Source organism: Gorilla gorilla, chromosome Y, assembly GCF_029281585.2.
Source record: "Gorilla gorilla gorilla isolate KB3781 chromosome Y, NHGRI_mGorGor1-v2.1_pri, whole genome shotgun sequence".
Lineage (NCBI taxonomy): Eukaryota > Metazoa > Chordata > Mammalia > Primates > Hominidae > Gorilla > Gorilla gorilla.
This window is the reverse complement of record NC_073248.2, coordinates 9,222,566-9,242,862: the sequence shown is the minus strand read 5'-3', so window position 1 is coordinate 9,242,862 and position 20,297 is coordinate 9,222,566. Positions and strand designations below refer to the sequence as shown.

The following is a 20,297-nucleotide window of genomic DNA, read 5'->3' as shown; positions in this document are numbered from 1 at the left end:
TCCACTGTGTTAGCCAGGATGGTTTCAATCTCCTGTCCTCGTGATCCACCCCCCTCACCCTCCCAAAGTGCTGGGATTACAGGCGTGAGCCATCATTCCCAGCCCATACTTATTTTTTTAATGTGGTGAAAACAGTTAAAATCTACTGTCTTAGTGGTTTTCAAGTATGCAGTACATTGATATTAACTACAATCACCACATTGTGCAATATATCTCTTGAACTTATTCCTTAGGTCTAACTGAAATGTTCTGTCCTTTTATTATAATGCGGTGGAAGGTATCTGAGTTTCCACTGATGAATCCATACAGGCCTGCAGCCACTGGAATTCTTGCCTCCTCAGAAGAAAGAATTTGACTGAGGGCCATAAGGCAGAGAGAGAGACCCAGGCAAGTTTCAGAGCAGGAGTGGAAGGTTTTTGTTTTTCTTTTGAGACAGAGACTCGCTCTTGCCACCCAGGCTGGAGTGCAGCAGTGCGATCTCGGCTCATTGCAACCTCCACCTCCCAGGTTCAAGCGATTCTCCTGCCTCAATCTCCTGAGTAGCTGGGATTACAGGTGTGCGCCACCATGCAGGGCTAATTTTTGTATTTTTAGTAGAGACGGGGTTTCACTGTATTGGCTAGGCTGGTCTCGAACTTCTGACCTTCTGATCCACCCACCTCAGCCTCCCAAAGTGCTGGGATTACAGGCATGAGCCACTGCGCCCAGCCGAGTGGAAGTTTATTTTAAAAGCTTCAGAACAGAAAAGAACGGAAGTACACTTGAAAGAGACCCAAGCAGGCGCCCTGAAGAACAAGTGTGGTGTTTAACTTTACAGGACCTTATAGGCCGGTCCACTTCTAGCATCTTGTATCCCTTTCCCATGATTCTTCCCCTAGGGTGAGCTGCCCGCATGCACAGTGCCCTCCTTAAGCTTGGGAGGTGAGCAGGAGGTTTAGGAAGTTGTAGTGTGCCCATATCTGAGGCTTTCTTCCCGTTTCCAGTGGAGTGACCTCAGAAGGTCATATTCCGCCATGTTTTCTCCTAATGTGCATGCTTAGGAAGCTGTGTTTCCACGGCACTTGCACTCAATGAACAATTGAGTGTGACAGGTATGGAACATCAGGAAATGGTCTCTCCCTGCCACAGGCTGCCAATTTTTTTTTTTTTTTTTGGACACTGAGTCTCACTCTATCGCCCAGGCTGGAGTGCGGTGGCACGATCTCAGCTCACTGCAACAACCTCCGCCTCCCGGTTTCAAGCATGGGATTACAGGCATGCACCATCATGTCTCGCTAATTTTGTATTTTTAGTAAAGACGGGGTTTCACCATCTTGGCCAGGCTGGTCTTGAACTCCTGACCTCGTGATCCACCTGCCTCGGCCTTCCAAAGTGCTGGGATGACAGGCGTGGGCCACCGTGCCCAGCGGTCAATTTATCATTTTTTAGAGAGGCAATGCGATCATCGCTGAACCAGCACCTGGCATTGCTGGTGGGTGGAAGAGCCCTCTCCTGCCCGCCCATGCCTGTCTAGTGGCCTGTAATACTCTGACCAACATCTTCCCATGCCCCACCCATGCCCATCCCCTGGTAACCACCACTGTGGTCTCTGCTTCTGTGAGACCAAGGGTTCTAGACTTTTACACAGGAATGAGATCATGTGGTACTTGTCTTTCCGTGCCTGGCTTATTTCACTGAACACAATATCCTTCACATTCACCCGTGTTGTTGCAAATGACAGATGTTCTTTTTTTTTTTTTTTTTTTTTTTGAGACGGAGTCTCACCCTGTTGCCCAGGCTGGAGTGCAGTAGCATGATCTTGGCTCACTGCAACCTCCACCTCCTGGGTTCAAGCACTTCCCTGCCCCAGCCTCCCAAGTAGCTAGGATTACAGGCACCTGCTACCACACTTAGCTAATTTTTGTATTTTTAGTAGAGACGGGGTTTCACCATCTTGGCCAGGCTGGTCTCCAACTCCCGACCTCAGGTAATCTGCCCGCCTTGGCCTCCCAAAGTGCTGAGATTACAGGAGTGAGCCACCGTGCCCAGCCACTCTGACATTCTTGAATCACCCACACTCATGGGCCATTGGACCCTCCCTGCAGGGCCACACCTTGGGCTCCCATCCCCCTGTGGCTCACTGCTCCTTCCCAAACACCACACCTGCAAAGGAGGACGCAGGCACATGTGCAAATCATGGAGGTTTCCGAGAAGCAGGATCTGTCCCTCCTATATCACCAATGTAAATTGCAAAGTCAATTATTCTGCCAACACGTATAGTCTATTGATGTCTCAGAAAATAATGAAGAGCCTCAAATAATGCCTCTGGCCCTACTGGGTATTGATACAGGGTGTTTTTTTAAGGTGGGGGGTAGTAGGTGGGCAAAGGAGAGAGGAGAAGGGATTTGGGAGGTGGGACTGGGACTCTGCATAGTTCAATCACTCTCTGGTCTGCTGTCATCTCCAGGGTCTGGGACGCTTGTATAAAAACATGGTTGGCCAGGCGCGGAGGCTCACGCCTGTTAATCCCACCACTTTGGGAGGCCGAGGCAGGTGGATCACCTGAGGTCAGGAGTTTGAGACCAGCCTGGCCAATATGGCGAAATCCTGTCTCTACCAGAAATACAAAAATTAGCCAGGCGTGGTGGTGCACACCTGTAATCCCAGCTACTCAGGAGACTGAGGCAGGAGAATTGCTTGAATCCGGGGGGACAGAGGTTGCAGTGAGCTAAGATCATGCCACTGCGCTCCAGCCTGGGCAACAGAGTGAGACTCCATCTCAAAAAAAAAAAAGAATAAAAAATGAAAAGCCTCACATAATGCGTCTGGCCCTAGTGGGTATTGCTACAGGGTGTTTTTTTAAGGTAGGGGTAATAGGTGGGCAAATGAGAGAGAAGGGATTTGGGAGATGAGGCTGGGACTCTGCATAGTTCAATCACTCTCTGGTCAGCTGTCATCCCCAGGGTCTGGGACATTTGTGTAAAAGCATGGTCAGCCAGGCGCGGTGACTCACGCCTGTCATCCCAGCACTTTGGGAGGCCGAGGCGGGCAGATCACCTGAGGTCAGGAGTTTGAGACCAGCCTGGGTAACATAATGAAACGCCGTCTCTACTAAAAAATACAAAAATCAGCCGGGCGTGGTGGCAGGCGCCTGTAATTCCAGCTACTTGGGAGGCAGAGGCAGGAGAATTGTTTGATCCCAGGTGGTGGAGGTTGCAGTGAGCTGAGAACGAGCCACTGCACTCAAGCCTGGGGGACAAGAGCAAGACCCCTCTCAAAAAAATAAAAAGAAAAAAAAAGAAAAGAAAAGAAAACAATATCTCTGAGTGTGGGGGTGCATGTCTGTCATCCCAGCACTTTAGGAGGCTGAGGTGGGAGGATCACTTGAGCCCAGGAGTTCAAGACTAGCCTGCGCTACATAGTGAAGCCCCATCTCCAGGAAACATTTAAACATTAACCAGGCTGGGCATGGTGGTTCATGCCTGTGATCCCAGCACTTTGGGAGGCTAAGGCGGGTGTATCACTTGAGCTCAGGAGTTCGAGACCAGCCTGGACAACATGGTGAAATCTTGTGTCTAAAAAAAAAAAAATAGCCGAATGTGGTGGCTAGTGCCTGCGGCTGCAGCTACTTGGGAGGCCAAGGTAGGAATACTGCCTTAGCCCAGGAGGCAGAGGTTGCAGTGAGCCAAGAGACTGTACCACCGCACTCCAGCTTGGGCATGAAAACCTGCATGAAACGCTGTCTCAAAAAAATATAAAAATTTAAAAAATTAGGCAGTCATGGTGGTGTGTGTGTGTAGTCCCAGCTACTCAGGAGGCTGAGGAGAGAGCATGGCTTGAGCCCAGGAGGTCGAAGCTGCAGTGACCCATGATCGCTTCACTGTACTCCAGTCTGGGCAACAGAGTGAGATCCTGTCTCAAGAAAAGAAAAGAAGTGAAAAGAAAAGGGAAGGGGGACGGAAGTGGAGGGAAGCGGGGGGGTAGGGGATGGGGAGAGAGGAGGAATGGGGGGGAAGGGGAGGGGGAAGGGGAGGGGGAAGGGGAGGGGGGGAAGGGGAGGGGGAAGGGGACGGGGAAGGGGACGGGGAAGGGGACGGGGAAGGGAAGGGGAGGCGGAAAGGGGGAGGGAGGAGGAGAGAGGAGGGAAGGGAAGGGAGAAAGAAAGGAAGCAAGAAACAAGGTAAAGGAAAGGGAAAGGGGGAGGGGAGGGGAAGGGGAAGGGGGAAGGAAGGAAGGAGAGAGAGAGAAAAGAAAGAGCTTGATCATGGCGATGTCCACATTGATTGAGATCCACAGAGCACAATGGGCCATCCTGATAATATAGACAATTGTCATTTCTCTCTCGTATCACCACGAAACTAGAGATATGCTTTCTGGAGGAGCAAAGGTGCTTCAGAAATGTGGAATCCTGACATTCACAATGCAGAATCTTTCTCAGAAGCGAGCTCAACAATGTGTTCATTTTTTTTGTTTTTGTTTTCCGAGTTATTGATTGGCTTTGTAAACAAAAAAAAAAAGAGAAAGAGAATGCAACTGTGAATAGAGAGATTGAATGTGTCTGATGCAAGGTTGTCGCAGTTCCTGTTTTCTGGTTAGGCCTGCATTTCCTTACGAATTACTGGGAATGGAGAACTTTTCTTGATAATAATGGTCATTCTATGCAGAGCAGGACTTGAGATGTTATGATAAATGTATAATTTCTCAAAAGTGGTCTACTTGAGAACACAGTTTCAAGGAGTTCCTCTCCACATTTGTTCCCGGGTAAAGCAGCTCTTCATAAGGTAATTCAGCTTTCAATTTATTTTAATCAGCACTTCAGCTCAGGCCAGCAATGTCACTGTGCCTTCCAGCCAGGATGGTCCCAGGGTGCCTCAGACATTGAGACAGAGAGGGGTGTAAAATGACTGTCACTGAGGGGTAAAGTAGAATCTGATATGAGAAAAAAACAGAGATATGTAGAAATCACAAAACAAGCATACTATATTTCCAGCGCAATGCCATTTTAGGTGAATATAGAAAATAATTGCAAAATTTCACATAGGCCTTCATCAATTTATGCTATACTAATTTTCACATATGCCCAAGTTAATTCATACTAATTTATACTAACTACCACCAAGGCCATACAATTCTGCCCAAGGTAAAATTTACCTACTGTCAGAAGTAAATGTGGTGTTTTAAAACTGATTCTACAGTCAAGAGATCCCCATTAACCACACTTCTTAAAACCAGATGAGAAAGTTCTATCAGATTAACTCTGGAGCTTAAAATCCAACTACACAGAGAACTTTTGAAAACCCTGAATGATGAGTCCCACCTGTTGGAAGTGGTTCCCCTCGCCTGGGCAACTGCTAAGTCATTGTTTTATTTCGTGCAATGGAAACACAGTAATGCATTAGATATTCATAAGATTAAAATATTTTGAGGCAGGTCCAAGATGCACAGTAACGCTGAAGTGGTCATGAGCATAAAGGATATTTCATCTGCAACTCCTGTACAGGGATAGGAAAGTATTTGTGATAATGGTTGGTGAGAAATCCACAGGCAAGACTAATATTGTTGTGGGATGTTGCCTATGTCCACAGGCAATGCTGAATTTCAGTTACAAGTGAGTGAACCCAGAGATGTAGACTTTGTCCCATCTGAGTTGAGAAAACCCCGGAATTTTACTCACAGACCTCTGGGTTCTCTCAACATACCAAGGCAAAGAACAAAACCTCCAATGATAGGGTAACAGAAGAGGGAACAAGTGGCCAGCCTTGTTCGTTTGAGATACCATTTAAATAACAAACTTAAAGCAGAAATAATTAAAATGAAATTGCATGTTAAACTGCTCTTCTATATGCTTACTTTTGGTTTCCCTTGTTCCTCTTTTTTCATTATTATTATTATTGAGACAGAGTCCTGCTCTGTCACCCAGACTGGAGTGCTGTGGCACCATCTCGGCCCACTGCAACCTCCACCTCTCGGGTTCAAGCGATTCTCCTGCCTCAGCCTCCCGAGTAGCTGGGACTACAGGTGTGTGCCACCACACCCGGCTAATTTTTGTATTTTTAGTAGAGACAGGGTTTCACCATATTGGCCAGGCTGGTCTCGAACTCCTGACCTCATGATCCACCTGCCTCAGCCTCCTAATTTTCATTATATTTTTAATCAATAAACAATAATTGCATATGTCTCTGGGGTGCAATGTGATGTTTCTCTGTATCTTTCCTGTTGGATTCATCCTCAGCATCAGTGCAAAACCCATCATGTTTGCAGACACTTGGTTTGAAGAGATCCAACGTTCAATGGAAACGTCTATCGGACAATGAGTGAATGGCTGTGCCTTCCATAAAAAAGCACGATAATGATGTGTTCTGAGTGGAGGCATGCCTCCGTGATTTTACTCCTCTCTCAGCTCGGCTAGGACCCAGATTCTTTCAGATTTACACCTCTCTGGATTAAAAAAAAAAGCTGGGACCCAGATTCTCAGAGTTAAGTATAGTCTTTCTGCAAGAGGCTCTTTGCCCACATCAACAGTGAGATAATTTGCTGTCTCAGAACTGCTAGACCAGCTGAACTTTCCTTGTTTGCTTTCTTGTTAGAGTACCCATGAAAAGGCAGATTGGAGATAAAATTGATTCAAGAGAGGCCATGGATAAGAGATGTTTTGTCTCCAGTTGCATCAGAATCACAAAATATTCCAGGGGAAGGTACACAGAAGACATTTCTGTAGGTTATTCTGTGCTGAAAAGGATTATGAATGACATTTGTCACTGTGGTTCATGCATATTCTTTCTGGTATGTCAACAGCAACGTGATACCCATGAACATGGTCAACATCGTAGAGACTGGGATGTGAAGAAGGGCACAGGAGAGCACAGTGCCTTTGGAAAGCTCCCAGGTCCAATATCAACTCTACATTCCTTCAGCCTGTCTCTCTCCGATGTATCCCTCTTGTCGAGAGAGGGAAATGCAGTTAGACAGAGTCCATTTAATGTTTGTTGAGTGAGTGAAAGAATGAATGCATGAGTTCTTGTCTGTGGCCACATGCCTCTCTGCCAAAGTCTATTTCTTCAAACTTAATTTCTGTCTGAACATCTCTATTCATGCTCCCTGTGGCTTGGGTATTTCAGCAAAAATCCTCCCTGGGTTCTGACTCCAGGAGACATAAACCACTCAAGTGGTCTTTAGAAATCCTTCAATTAATTTTTAAAAATTATTTGTAGAGACAGGGTCTGGCTATGTTGCCCAGGCTGGTCTCAAACTCCTGAGGCTCAAGTGCTCCTTCACCTTGGCCTCCAAAGGTGCTGGGGTTACAGTTGTGAGCCACTGCACCTGGCTCCAATTCTGTCTTCCAGATTTACCCTCACTGATGATCCAGTCACCTGCTCACTCTCCTCTTTGGGTCATGAGAGCTGGTGACTATGCAGCCAACAGGGTACCTTCTGCAGACTTCAACAGAGTCCTGCCCTTCCATTTACATTTAACCTCATTGTTTACGGGTGGCCCCCAGGAACTCTCAGAAACAACAGTTAGAGTGGGGAGGTCCTAAGGGGAGTGGGGTGAAGTTAGACCTGAGCTTCTGAGTTATCCTTCCTCTCTTCTCCTCCATACCCCCTTCTCTCACATTCCTCTCACCTTCTCTATCTCTTCACCCCCGTCCCTTCTCTCAATTCCTCTTTTTTCTCAAGCTCTGAGAATGTTCTGGCATCTTCCACCATGCAGAGAGTATGGTAGGAGGTTAGGAATTAATGGCTCTGGAACCAATGTCTCCTTCAGGTGACATGTACTTTCAATCAGCATCTCCAAGTCTGTTCATGTTCCTATGACATCAGAGAGGGAAGCAAGATTATTTGGTGACCAGCCAGTCTCCCCCTCCTCTGGAAGATGTCCAGCCTCTGCGTCCTCTCTTCTGTCTGCACCCAGGGGACCAGGTATTTGGAAGCCACACACAGAGACTCAGCTTTAGGGGGTTGGCTCCCCATCTCAAAGACATCTGGTAGCTGAGGTTGGTTGACCCATCCAATCAGTGATCTTTCAGTTGGTAGGTTTTTTGGTGGGGAGAGGGAGTAACCCTACAAAGAGAAAGCACCGGATCCCCATGCTTTTCAGTCTCTTGTTCCTGACTCAGACCAGGGAACCAATCTCTGGGGGACTTTGAGCTGGGAGGAGCTGACAACGGCTGCTATTGATTTGGGGCTGAGACTTCTCCCAGTTTCTGATGAGTTTGGAACTTGTTGACTTCGGGTAGGTCCAAAGGCAATGAATGTAAGGGCTGTTTAGGCTTCTGGAGGGGGTCTTGGAGAGGTGCCTGGGGCTTTTGGTCAGGGGTGATTCCCAGGAGATGATTCTAGGGGAAAAGGGAGAAGCAAGAACCTACAGATGGTTGTATGGCTCTGGGGACTGACAGGTGAACTGGACAAAATGAAGATAGCAGGAGTCACTGGGCCAGCAGGTGGAGGTCAACGTCCACAAAGCAAACAGCCTTTACCAGGCGTGCTGCCAATTAAAGGGACAGCTTTGTGGGGCTCCAGAAGCATGTTGGTCTGCCACACTCCTGTCTTCTCCACTGAGATTTCTGTGGGGAAGCATGTTGTTGTGGAAAAATACCCATAACATTAAGTTCATCATTTAACTTTTTCATTTGTGTACATATGTATTTATTTGTTTTAGAGATGGGGGTCTCCCTCTGTCACCCAGGCTGCAGTGCAGTGACAGAAACACCTCTCACTGCAGCCTTGACCTCCTGGGCTCAAGTGATCCTCCCACCTCAGCCTCCAGAGGAGACGGGACTACAGGCACACGCCACCATGCCCAGCTGATTTTTTAAAATTTTTTGGTAGAGACTGGATCTGTGTTGCCCAGTCTGGTCTTCAACTCCTAGGCTCAAGCAATCCTCCCACCTTGGCCTCGCAAAGAGTTGAGATTAAAAGGTGTGAGCCACTGCACCCAGCCTGTTTTCACTTTTTTTTTTTTTTTGAAACGGAGTCTCATTCTGTCGCCCAGGCTGGAGTGCAGTGGCGCAATCTCGGCTCACTGCAACCTTCGCCTCCCGGGTTCAAGCGATTCTTCTGCCTCAGCCTCCTGAGTAGCTAGCAATACAGGCATGCGCCACCAGAGCCAACTAATTTTTGTATTTTTAGTAGAGACGGGGTTTCACCATGTTGGCCAGACTGGTCTCGAACTCCTGACCTCATGATCCGCCTGCCTCGGCCTCCCAAAGTGCTGGGATTACAGGCGCAAGCCACCGCGCCCGGCCCGTTTTTACCATTTTTAAGTGAACAATTCAGGCGCATTTAGTACATTCACAGTGTTATGCCACCATCACCGCTATCTAGTTCCAGAACCCTGCCATCACTGCAAAAGGAAACTTCGTATCTATCAAGTAATCACTGCTCATTTTCCCTGCCCCCAGCCCTAAGCAACCATGAGTTCAATTTCTGTCTTGATGGCTTTAACTATTCTGGACATTTTATATAAATGGACTCCTACAATATGTGACCTTTTGTGTCTCTCTTTCTGCACTCAGCATAATGTCTTCAAGGTTCATTCATGTTGTAGCATGTGACTGTTTCATTCCTTTTCGTGGCTGAATAATATTCCATTGTATGGATGGAACCCATGGGGTTTATCCATTTAGTATTAGATGGACATCAGATTGTTTTCACCTTTTGGCATTTTGGATATTGCTACATACATTTGTGTACAAATTTCTGTTTACACATTTGTTTTCAGTATCTTTAGGTATTAGGTAGAAGTAGGATTGCTACATCACTTGGTAATTCTGTGTTTAATTTTCTGAAGAGCCATAAAACTGCCTTCCATAGTGGCTACACCACTTTAACTTCCCACCAGCAAAGTAGGAGAATTCTAATGTCTCCACATCCTTGCCAATAATGATTCCTTTCCTTCTTTGTAAAAACAGTTATCAGAATTCTAGTGATGCTTTGAGGATTTAAACATTGCTCAGGCCTGGCACAGTGGCTCACGCCTGTAATCCCAACAACTTTGGGAGGCCGCATGGGTGGATCACCTGAGGTCAGGAGTTCAAGACCACCCTGGCCAACATGTGAAACCCCGTCTCTACTAAAAACACAAAAAATTACCCGAGTGTGGAGTCACATACCTGGAATCCCAGCTACTTGGGAGGCTGAGGTGGGAGAATCACTTGAACCTCGGAGGCGGAGGTTGCAACGAGCCAAGATCGCACCATTGCACCCAGCCTGGGCGACAAGAGTGAAACTCCATCTCAAAAGCAAACAAACAAAAACATCATTCAGAACTCTGGTTCTGTGCATTCAGGGGTATGGGAAACAAAGGCTCAGGTCGTCTTATTTGTAGTCCCATTGTAAGAATCGAAAATACAGAACTGTGGACAGGTAGTCAAACATATTTTTCTATCTTGGTAATCTGAAATCTAAACCACTTGAAGGGCACAAACAGAATCTGCTGTCCTGGGTTTGCACAGTTAACTCTGCAGAAAAGCTATTTTGAACACAAGAAAGAGTCCATAGTCACAGACCCCATAGTTAGCAATTTGCTTATTATCAGCCTTTTATTTATTTATTCATTTATTTTATTTAATTATTTTTTTGAGATGGAGTTTCCCTCTTGTTGCCCAGGCTGGAGTGCAATGGTACGATCTCGGCTCACCGCAACCTCTGCCTCCCTGGTTCAAGCGATTCTCCTGTCTCAGCCTCCCGAGTAGCTGGGATTACAGGCATGCACCACCACGCCCGGCTAATTTTGTATTTTTAGTAGAGATGGGGTTTCTTCATGTTGGTCAGGCTGGTCTCGAACTCCCGACCTCAGGTGATCCGCCTGCCTTGGCCTCCCAAAGTGCTGGGATTACAGGTGTGAGCCACCGTGCCCAGCCTTATCAGCCTTTTATAATCAACTCAATGGGTGGTGCATCCATCACAAATGAAGTAAAGTGGGAGAGGCCAACAGCCAGGATATGTCTGTGCCATCATTATCCATCTGCATTATGTGGCCTCCCACAGCGGCCACCAGGGGGGAAAAGAACACACACGGACCCCCAAACACTGTAGTCTCCTTCTCCCTCTGCTGCCCCCTGGACCAGCAAGAGGAAAATACACCTTGTTGTCCACCAGAGATGAAAAAGGATCCCCAGCCAGGTGTGGTGGCTCATGCCTGTCACCCCAGAACTTTGGGAGGCTGAGGCAGGTGGATCGCTTGAAGTCAGGAGTTCAAGACCAGCCTGGCCCACATGGTGAAACCCCATCTCTACTAAAAATACAAAAATTAGCCGGGCATGGTGGCGAGCGCCTGTAATCCCAGCTACTCGGTAGGCTGAGGCAGGAGAATGACCTGAACCCGGGAGGCAGAGGTAGCAGTGAGCCAAGATCGCACCACTGCACTCCAGCCTGGGTGAGAGAGTTAGACTCCACCTCAAAACAAAAAGAGACAGAGAAAGAAGATGAGGGAGGGGGTATGGCAGGAGTTTCCTTGAGGAGACCAGCACCATTAGTTTGTTCTCACATTGCTATAAAGAAATAACTAAGACTGGATAATTTATAAAGAAAAAAGACTCCATCTCAAAGAAAAAAAAAATGAGAAAAACCCCAAAGCTTCAGGAGATCCAGGGTATGAAACCACAAATCCACTGGGCAAGGAAGATGATGCCTCAGTATCCCAATTCTTCAGATGTTCTTCTTCTTCTTCCTTTCTTCTTTTCTTTTCTTTTTTTTTTTTTTGTTTGAGACGTAGTCTTGCTCTGTCGCCCAGGCTGCAGTGCAGTGGCATGATCTCGGCTCACTGCAACCTCCACCTCCGGGGTTCAAGCGAATCTCCTGCCTCAGCCTCCCGAGTACCTGGGATTACAGGTGTGCACCACCATGGCCAGCTAATTTTTGTATTTTTAGTAGAGACGGGGTTTCACCATGTTGGCCAGGATGGTCTCAATCTCCTGACTGATCTGCCTGCCTCGGCCTCCCAAAGTGCTGGGATTACAGGCGTGAGCCACTGCACCCAGCCCAGACCTTCTTATCAGTCACCAACTCAGCTTTCCCTGGGACCACTTCAAAAATCAGCTGTTCATGAGCCCCGGTGCCAAATGCCTGGCTTCTAAGAGATATATGAAAACCCTGATTCCTCTTTTCATGGGGAAGACGTCTCTGTCCACCCAGTGGACAGCACAAACAGCTCCTAGCACCAGAACGGCAGGGCAAGGGTAAGAGCGTGCCCAGTGGGGAGGCGGGAATGTATATACGTGCTTCCAGACAGGATGTACAAGACAAAGAATTTGAATGACTTTTTGAAACAATGTCATAAGGTCGCCTGTGCCAAGCCAATTCCCACTCAGGAGACAGCGCTTACTCAGTGTGCTGGAACAAGCATCCCTGTGTGAGGAAGTGACTGCTGCCAGCAAGGGCAGCTCACTTGGCAGAGAGGAGAGGCTGGAATGAAGACTAAAGGCATTTTCAGGGTGTGGACTCCCATCAGTGACTTGTACAGAGGAACCCTGAACCCAATCTGGGGTCTGGAGTGGGGGCCAAAGGGACAGAGGGGAGGCAAGAAGGGGCTCCCTGGGAGACTTGATGGATGACAGAGAACCACAGACACAGAAAAGGCAAAGCCCTGAAGCCACCATTTGAAAATCAAGGTTAGGGAGACCCAACACAGGAGAGGATTTGGTAAAGGTCACCCAGGACAGGAGGCAGGCAGGGCTCCCTGATCACAGCTCTCTACACCTGCATTTCTCTTTGTCCTGGTCACCAGGAGAGAGAAAAAGAGGGCCTCTGCCTGACTCAAATGAAACATGTCTCCGTGGGTGAGGATTTAATTTTCCCCTGATGACCTAAGGAGAAAAATTCTCACTTGCATCCTCATAAATCTATCCTTCTCTTTGCATTCACCTTTGCATCTATCTACATATCTAGCCAGCCACCCACATCCACCCATCCATCTATCCACTCATCCACCCATCCATGAACCTGTTTATTCATGCATCCATCCATCCAATCATCTACTTATCTACCTATCCATCTATCCATCCATCTATCCATCCATCCACCCACCCATCCACCCATCTACTCATCCACCTAATCATCCATCCAACCATCCATCCATCCATCCATCCATCCACCCATCCACCCATCTACTCATCCACCTAACCATCCATCCAACCATCCGCCCATCTACTCATCCACCTAACCATCCATCCAACCATCCATCCATCCATCCATCCACCCACCCACTCATTCATCTACTCATCCACCATACCACTCACCCATCCCTCCAATGATACATCCCCCTATTCATTGACACATGTATTCAGTGATCCATCCGTCCCTCCAACTATCCATCCACCCATCAATCTATCCACCTTTCCACCTACACATCCACCCAAACACCTGTCCATCCATGTATGTGTCTATTCATCCATCAAACACTTATCCATCTCTCCATCCATCCACCTGTCTACCCATCCACTCAGCCATTCACTCATCCATCCATCCATCCATCCACCTATCCATCCATCCATCCAAATATCCATCCAAACACCCATCCATCCCTCCATTTTACCCACCAATTCACCATCCATTCATGCATCTATCCATTCGTCCACCTTTCCATCCATTTATCTATCCATCTATTCACCCATCCCTCCCTCCTTCTCACTTTCCCTCAGGTCCTGCATATGGACACCTAGACATGTCTAGACATCCATGTAGCCATGAGCCCACCTGTAACATCACTCATGCACAGCCTTGCCTGCTGTTTTGTAGCCAGATGATCACGACTATGGGTGGCAGAATATCAACAGCAGGGTGGGAAACCTGGGGCCACTGGAATTGGGCACATCTGTGAAAATGTCCCTGGCTCTTTCCTCTGTGTCTCTTTTCTTAGAGGACTCAGGGATTGTAGCACTTGTGTTATTTATCAAGCTTCTCTACTGCTGGCCTCTGCTCACGGGAGTTAGAAGAAACGGCAGGAGTGAGTCTATGGAAAGCCCTTAACTCAGAGCCCCACACAGATGAAGATGCTGGTCTTGAGACCTCAAATAATAATTATTATGTGAAAATAGATCAAAGCAATATCTCTGCCCTGCAAAATATTGAGAGGGGAAAGTCACGTATTACATTTTCTAAAGATACAAACACTATTTTCCACTGGGCAAAACAGTCTAGAAAGCAAGGCAAAGTCTGAAGTCGACTTGAAAGAGCCAGATAAGTTGTAAGATTTATTTGCCTAAACCAGGGCCCCGGAAAACCTTGTTTATCTGTTTACACTGCTCCCCGCTATACCGGACTAGAATAATTCCCATGTACTACTTGCTGGGGGTCCAGGAAGGGAAACTGAAACTGATTCACCCCTAGGATATCAGGGCCATAATCTAGTTACAAGCATAGACTTTGAGGACAAATGTCTTGATATTTGAATTTCACTTCTGCTGTTTATTAGCAGTGCATTAGCTGAACATGTCACCAATCTGATCTTCAAGTTTCTGACTTGCAGAATGACAGCGATCATTCTTACTATAAGGTTTGGTGCAGATTTTCTGAAAGTGCTTGCAAAGCACCTGCCATGTAGAGAGGGCTCCATCAAGCAGCATGGATGTTGTTATAAATTTCATTCCTGCCCCTAAAGAGGGAATTCTTGACAAGACATCCCCAGACCCTGACTTGTGGATTGAGCCTGCTGATGTTCAGTCAGTGGTGGGAAATGAGACCTGCTAATGGGACCCTGTACCGCACCACGGTGCTGAAGTGTTGGGAAGATAAAGCAAGAAGTCAGATAAGGCCTGGTAAGCCAGCTGCCTCACCGTGAAAAACATCTACAAGGAGCTCTCACATACCTGGAACTAAATTCTGAACCTATGCATGAGTTGAAAAGAAAAACAGGCTGGGCGCGGTGGCTCACACCTGTAATACCAGCACTTTGGGAGGCTGACGTGGGTGGATCACGAGGTCAGGAGTTCAAGACCAGCCTTGGCCAAGATGCTGAAACCCCACCTCTACTAAAAATACAAAAATTAGCCTGGCATGGTGGTGGGCACCTGTAATCCCAGCTACTCAGGAGGCTGAGGCAGGGAACTGCTTGAACCCGGGAGACGGAGGTTGCAGTGAGCCAAGATTGTGCCACTGCACTCCAGCCTGGGCGACAGAGTGAGAATCCATCTCAAAGCAAACAAACAAAAAAACATGCTAGTGGAGATAACTGCACGCTCCCTGCACCCATAAAAATAAGCTATACCAGCTCATGTTTGCCCATATCTGCGCAGAAACAACAGATCTTGTTGGATCATTTAAAATGTTGCTAAGATTTCCGCATGATTCCTTCAGCCATGTAGCATTTTTTTTTCTTGGTTAGCATGTTTTCATCGGTTTTCTTTTTTAGCATTTTGAATTTATCAGCCTACTGCCTTCCGACTTCCAAAGTTTCCAATGAGAAGTCTGATGATAATCTTCTTTAGGATCCCTGGGATGGGATCAGTCACTTCTGTCTTGTGGCTTTCACTGTGCTTCAGGGTGGATCTCTGACTTCATCCTACCTGCAGTTTGCTGCCTTTCTTGGATGTTTATTTCACATAGTTGCACTGACAGGTCTAAGAACTTCCCCTGTACCGGTGAGTGAAATGGATGAGCATGCCCGCGAGAGCTCTCAGATTTTCCAACCACCCATGTGTGGCTTGTGTTCAATTTCCTCCTCCTACAACCATTTTCCTTCTTAATGAAAATGCCTGGGTCACTTCACAATGTAATCACATGACCGAATCTGGTCACACATCCTATGCTTGGCACCTGTCACATCTACTTTGCCCCCAGCCTTTGGGGTCCCTACTCCTGAGGTCCTGAACATTCATAGAGAACAGATCTCATTAAGCGCAGGAGAGGGGCATAAAGAATTTGCAAGATTAAGTGGGCCAAGTCTTGTAACACCAGTTGTAGGTAGAAGCAATAGCGGGCTCCAAAGATATCCATGTCCTGATTCCCAGAACCTGTGCGAGGGAAATGACGGTTGCAGATGGAATGAAAGTTGCTGATCAGCTGAGCTTGAGATGAGAAGACATTACTGGATTACCCAGGTAGGACCAATGTTATCACATGGGTCTTTATCATTGAAAGAGGGAAGCAAGAGGGTCAGAGTTAGAGAGAGATTGGAAGATGCTACACTGCTGGCTTTGAAGATGGAGGGAGCAGCTACATAATAAGGCGTGTAGGCAGCCTCTAGAAGTTGGAAATGTCAAGCAAACCCTTTCTCTCCTAGAGCCTCCAGAAGGAAGCCAGCCCTGCTGATACCTTGATGGGAGCCCCAGGAAACTAATTTCAGACTTCTTATCTCCAGAACTGTAAGCAAAGAAATGTGCATTGTTTTAAGCTGCAAAGTCTGTGATGCTTTGTCCTAGAAGCAAGAGGAAACTGATCTAACCTCCTTCGGCAGTTGAAGGAAATCAAGTCAACAGCAACTGAAGTCATTAGAGTGAGGTCTCAGATTCCCATGGGGGATTTTTTTCCTTGCTCTTGGTTTTGCTCAAGACCTAGGATCTGATTTTGGCTGGTGCAAAAGCCACCAAAGTTACTGAGATTTGGGGGAATGGGATTCAGGGCCGAGTGGGGACATAAGAAGCCCAGAGCAGAAGCTGAAGAGCCAACAGACGTCAATTTAAAACACAGCACATTCTTAGCATCGGGCGATGTGTCTGCAACTAACTGATCGGATGGTGTGTGTTTTCTGTGTCTTTTTCAATATGTTAAAGGCAAAATCACAATAGCGAGTAAGGGTGACCGCACAGCAAAACTGTTCTTCTAGACTCATCTTGCACCACAGTGGCAGCTGAAGGAATTGTGCACCACGATGCACCCCTGTGGTCAGGAAAGGCTTCTAGGATGCCTGGGAGCTGAACGAGGTGGTAAATGATGGTGTTGGAGCTGGAGAGAAGTACAGGGTAGGCATTCCAGGTGACAGGAAGGAAATAAGGAAGCCAAGCAGTGTGGTGGTGAGAAGAAACACAGGTTCACCCGTGTGTGTGGACTGCTGCTTCTTCACACCCAGGAACCCAGCCAGTCCTGGAGATGCACAGATGAGCAAACCATGGCCAGACACTCACTCCCATGTTGCTTAGCATCTAACGAGGAAAGCAGATATTTAAACAAAATTGCCCACAGGATATAAAAGTAGTGCTGTGGTCAGAGCCGCAGGAAGGAGGTGAGGCTTCTAGATGCTTATAATATGGTCAGCTTGGGTCAGGCAGGGACACAGATATATGAACTTTTTTATGTTTTTTTTTTAATTTTTTTGAGACAGAGTCTCGCTCTGTCGCCTAGGCTGGAGTGCAGTGGCGCGATCTCCGTTCACTGCAACCTCCGCCTCCCAGGTTCAAGCGATTCTCCTGCCTCAGCCTCCTGAGTAGCTGGGACCACAGGCACATGCCACCACATTCAGCTATTTTTTTTTGTATTTTTAGTAGAGATGGGGTTTCACTGTGCTAGCCAGGATGGTCTCAATCTCCTGACCCCGTGATCCGCCCACCTCGGCCTCCCAAAGTGCTGGGATTACAGGAGTGAGCCACGGCCACAGATGTGAACTTTTAAGGGGAAGTGACCATGGAGCTGACAGTGGAGCTGACAATTGAAGTATGAAGACAGCACAAGGTACAGGCAGAAAGTTTCGTGTAGCAAGTGTGGTACGTGCAAAGGGCCTGTGGTCAATGGAACTGAGGATCCTGTGGGGCTCAGTGAGGAGGGAAAGAGGAGCTCAGGTATGGCGTGGCATGGAGGGGAACACAGTGAGGCCACCGTCAGTCCTCAACCTTGAAAATGGCCCTTTGACTGTCCTCAGGGTCTAGCGTTGCTTGCCATGTTCATTGTGTCTAGCACCCTCTGCTTGCTCCCAGACAGCTTTCTCCTGCCTCCCAGCTCTGCATCTCTCAGATCCTGGCTCTGATCCCACGCTGCTGTTGCTTCCACTCATGTACCCATTGCTAACGGCATCATTTCTTGGAGTAATTCATTGCAAAGTTCATTTCCCACTATAAACGCAGTCTGTGCTCATTACAGTCAACAGAGTGGCCCAAAAGAGTTCGGTTAAGGGAAAAAAAACATCAAATTTTCCCTTGAAAAGAAGCCAGTGATATGGCTTGGGTCCACCTTCCTGAGGTTTGAAAACTTCTCTGTTAGTGTTAGTTGCTTTTAGGCCTGGTCCTGCTGCATATACAATGTGTATCTTTCTCTCTCTTTTTTTTTTTCTTTTTTGAGATGGAGTCTCGCTCTGTCAGCCAGGCTGGAGTGCAGTGGCATGATCTCGGCTCACTGCAACTTCCGCCTCCCAAGTTTAAGCGATTCTCATGCCTCAGCATCCCAAGTAGCTGGGATTACAGGTGTGTGCCACCACGCCCAGCTAGTTGTTGTTTTAAGACTGAGTCTCACTTTATTGCCCGGGCTGGAGTGCACTGGTGTGATCTTGGCTCACTGCAACCTCCACCTTCTGGGTTCAAGCAATTCTCCTGTCTCAGCTTCCCGAGTAACTGGGATTACAGGCACCCGCCACCACACCCGGCTAATTTTTGTATTTTTGGTAGAGACAGGGTTTCACCATGTTGGCCAGGCTGGTCTCGAACTCCTGACCTCAGATGATCCACCCACCTCAGCCTCCCAAAGTGCTGGGATTACAGGCAGGAGCCACTGTGCCCGGCCTGTCTTTCTCTTTATATGTAGACGGTGCCCTCTCCTGGTGGGAGGCTCTCAGTGCCTGGCTCCAAATCCATGACCCTAGAGGTGGAGGGGTCCCCAGCTGCCCCACTTACTTCTCCCAAGCTGGTGCCCTTGGGAATCACCAAGTTCCTGTGCCCACCTGTTCTAGCTACTTGGGACCCAGCCCCTCGGGGGTGATGCCCTCCCTCATCAGGCTCCCAGATCCCATCAGGTGTTGAAACCCTATGTGGCAGGTACAATCCTGGTCCCCAGAGATGCCCACACCCTAATTCTTAGAACTTGTGAACTTTTAGGACAAAGAGGAATTTGCAGATAGGATTCAGGTAAGGTTCTTAAGATGGGGACATTTGTTGAATGATCTATGTAATCACAGTGGGGTCCCAGGGCTTTTATAAGAGAGAGGAAGGGAGATATTTAACCGCAGAAAAAAGGGATGTGAGGATGGAAGCAGAGGTCGGAGTCACGTGCTTTGAAGATGGGGTAACGGCTAATGAGCCAAGGATGGCAGGTGGCTTGTAAAAACTAGAAAAAGCAAGAAATGAATTCTCTCCTAGAGATTCTGGAGAGACTGCAAGCCTCCCAACACCTTGATTTTAAAATAGTGAACTCCATTTCAGACTCCTGACCTACAGAAATGTAAGAAAATAAACACGTGCTGTTTTCAGTGTCGGCAGCCCGTTACCACAGCCAACAAGTAATGCACACACTTCCTCCATTCATCCTTCTTCCTCCGCCCACTCAGGAATAAAGCTCCCTGTCTTCGAAATGGCATTTGTCTGCAGTGTATGAGGAGTGTGAATACAGGTGTCATGATGTATATTTTTGTGTTTTTCTTGTTGTTTTTTTAGAGATGGGGTCTCACTATGTTGCCCAGGCTGGACCTGAATTCCTGGTCTCAAGCAATCCTCCTGCATTCACCTCCCAAAGTGCTAGGATTACAGGGATGAGCAACCGTGCTCAACCTGTACCTTTTTTGTTTTGTTTTGTTTTTTTGTTTTTGAGACAGAGTCTCATTCTATCGCCCAGGCTGGAGTGCAATGGCACGACCTCAGCTCACTGCAACCTATGCCTCCTGGTTCAAGCAATTTTCCTGCTTCAGCCTCCCAAGTAGCTAGGATTACAGGTGCCCACCAGCCTGCCCAGCCAATTTTTGTATTTTTAGTAGAGACGGAGTTTCACCAGGTTGCCCAGGCTGATCTCAAACTCCTTGTCTCAGGTGATCCTCCTCTCTCAGCCTCTTGAGTAACTGGGGTTGCTGACATAAGCCACTGCACCTGGCCTTTGAATCCTTTCGAGAATTAAGTCAATGGTCTGTTTCCTCAATTCTACTCACTTATTTCCCCACAGCCCTTCTCCTCCTCTTTCCCTTTTTCCATCTCCCACATGCCTCAGGCCTCACACACCCCTCCTATGAGTCTCAGCATCCATGCATCCTTGCACCAAAGCGTGAGAGACACGGGGTCAGTCTTGGATGGAGAAGGAGCTCCCTTCTACACTTTCCTGAGCTCCTGGAGCTGATGTTACTGGTGCCCCATCCTCCCTTTGAATCACCTTCGCCTTCTGCCATCCCTCCCATGAAGGTCGGCCCCACCTCAAGCTATCCCCTCATATCCCCAACCTTCGTTACCATTTCTGTGCCTCCCTCCAGCCCTGTGC

General features: G+C 47.6%; 1 long non-coding RNA gene across 4 annotated transcripts in view; it reads right to left on the bottom strand.

Moving 5' to 3' along the window:
• Positions 1-4,761: 4,761 nt before the first annotated feature.
• The window catches only part of LOC101124366 (uncharacterized), a 50,397-nt gene continuing 34,861 nt past the window's right edge, over positions 4,762-20,297 (bottom strand). The window contains exons 10-12 of one of the 4 annotated variants that reach the window (XR_010132629.1): positions 10,091-10,212; positions 7,603-7,787; positions 4,762-4,908 (exon numbers count right to left, since the gene is read on the bottom strand). This is a non-coding gene — a long non-coding RNA (uncharacterized lncRNA). Of the gene's footprint in view, positions 7,788-10,090; positions 10,213-20,297 lie in introns of all 4 variants that reach the window. The other 3 variants (XR_010132619.1, XR_010132630.1, XR_010132628.1) reach the window with 3 other exon arrangements.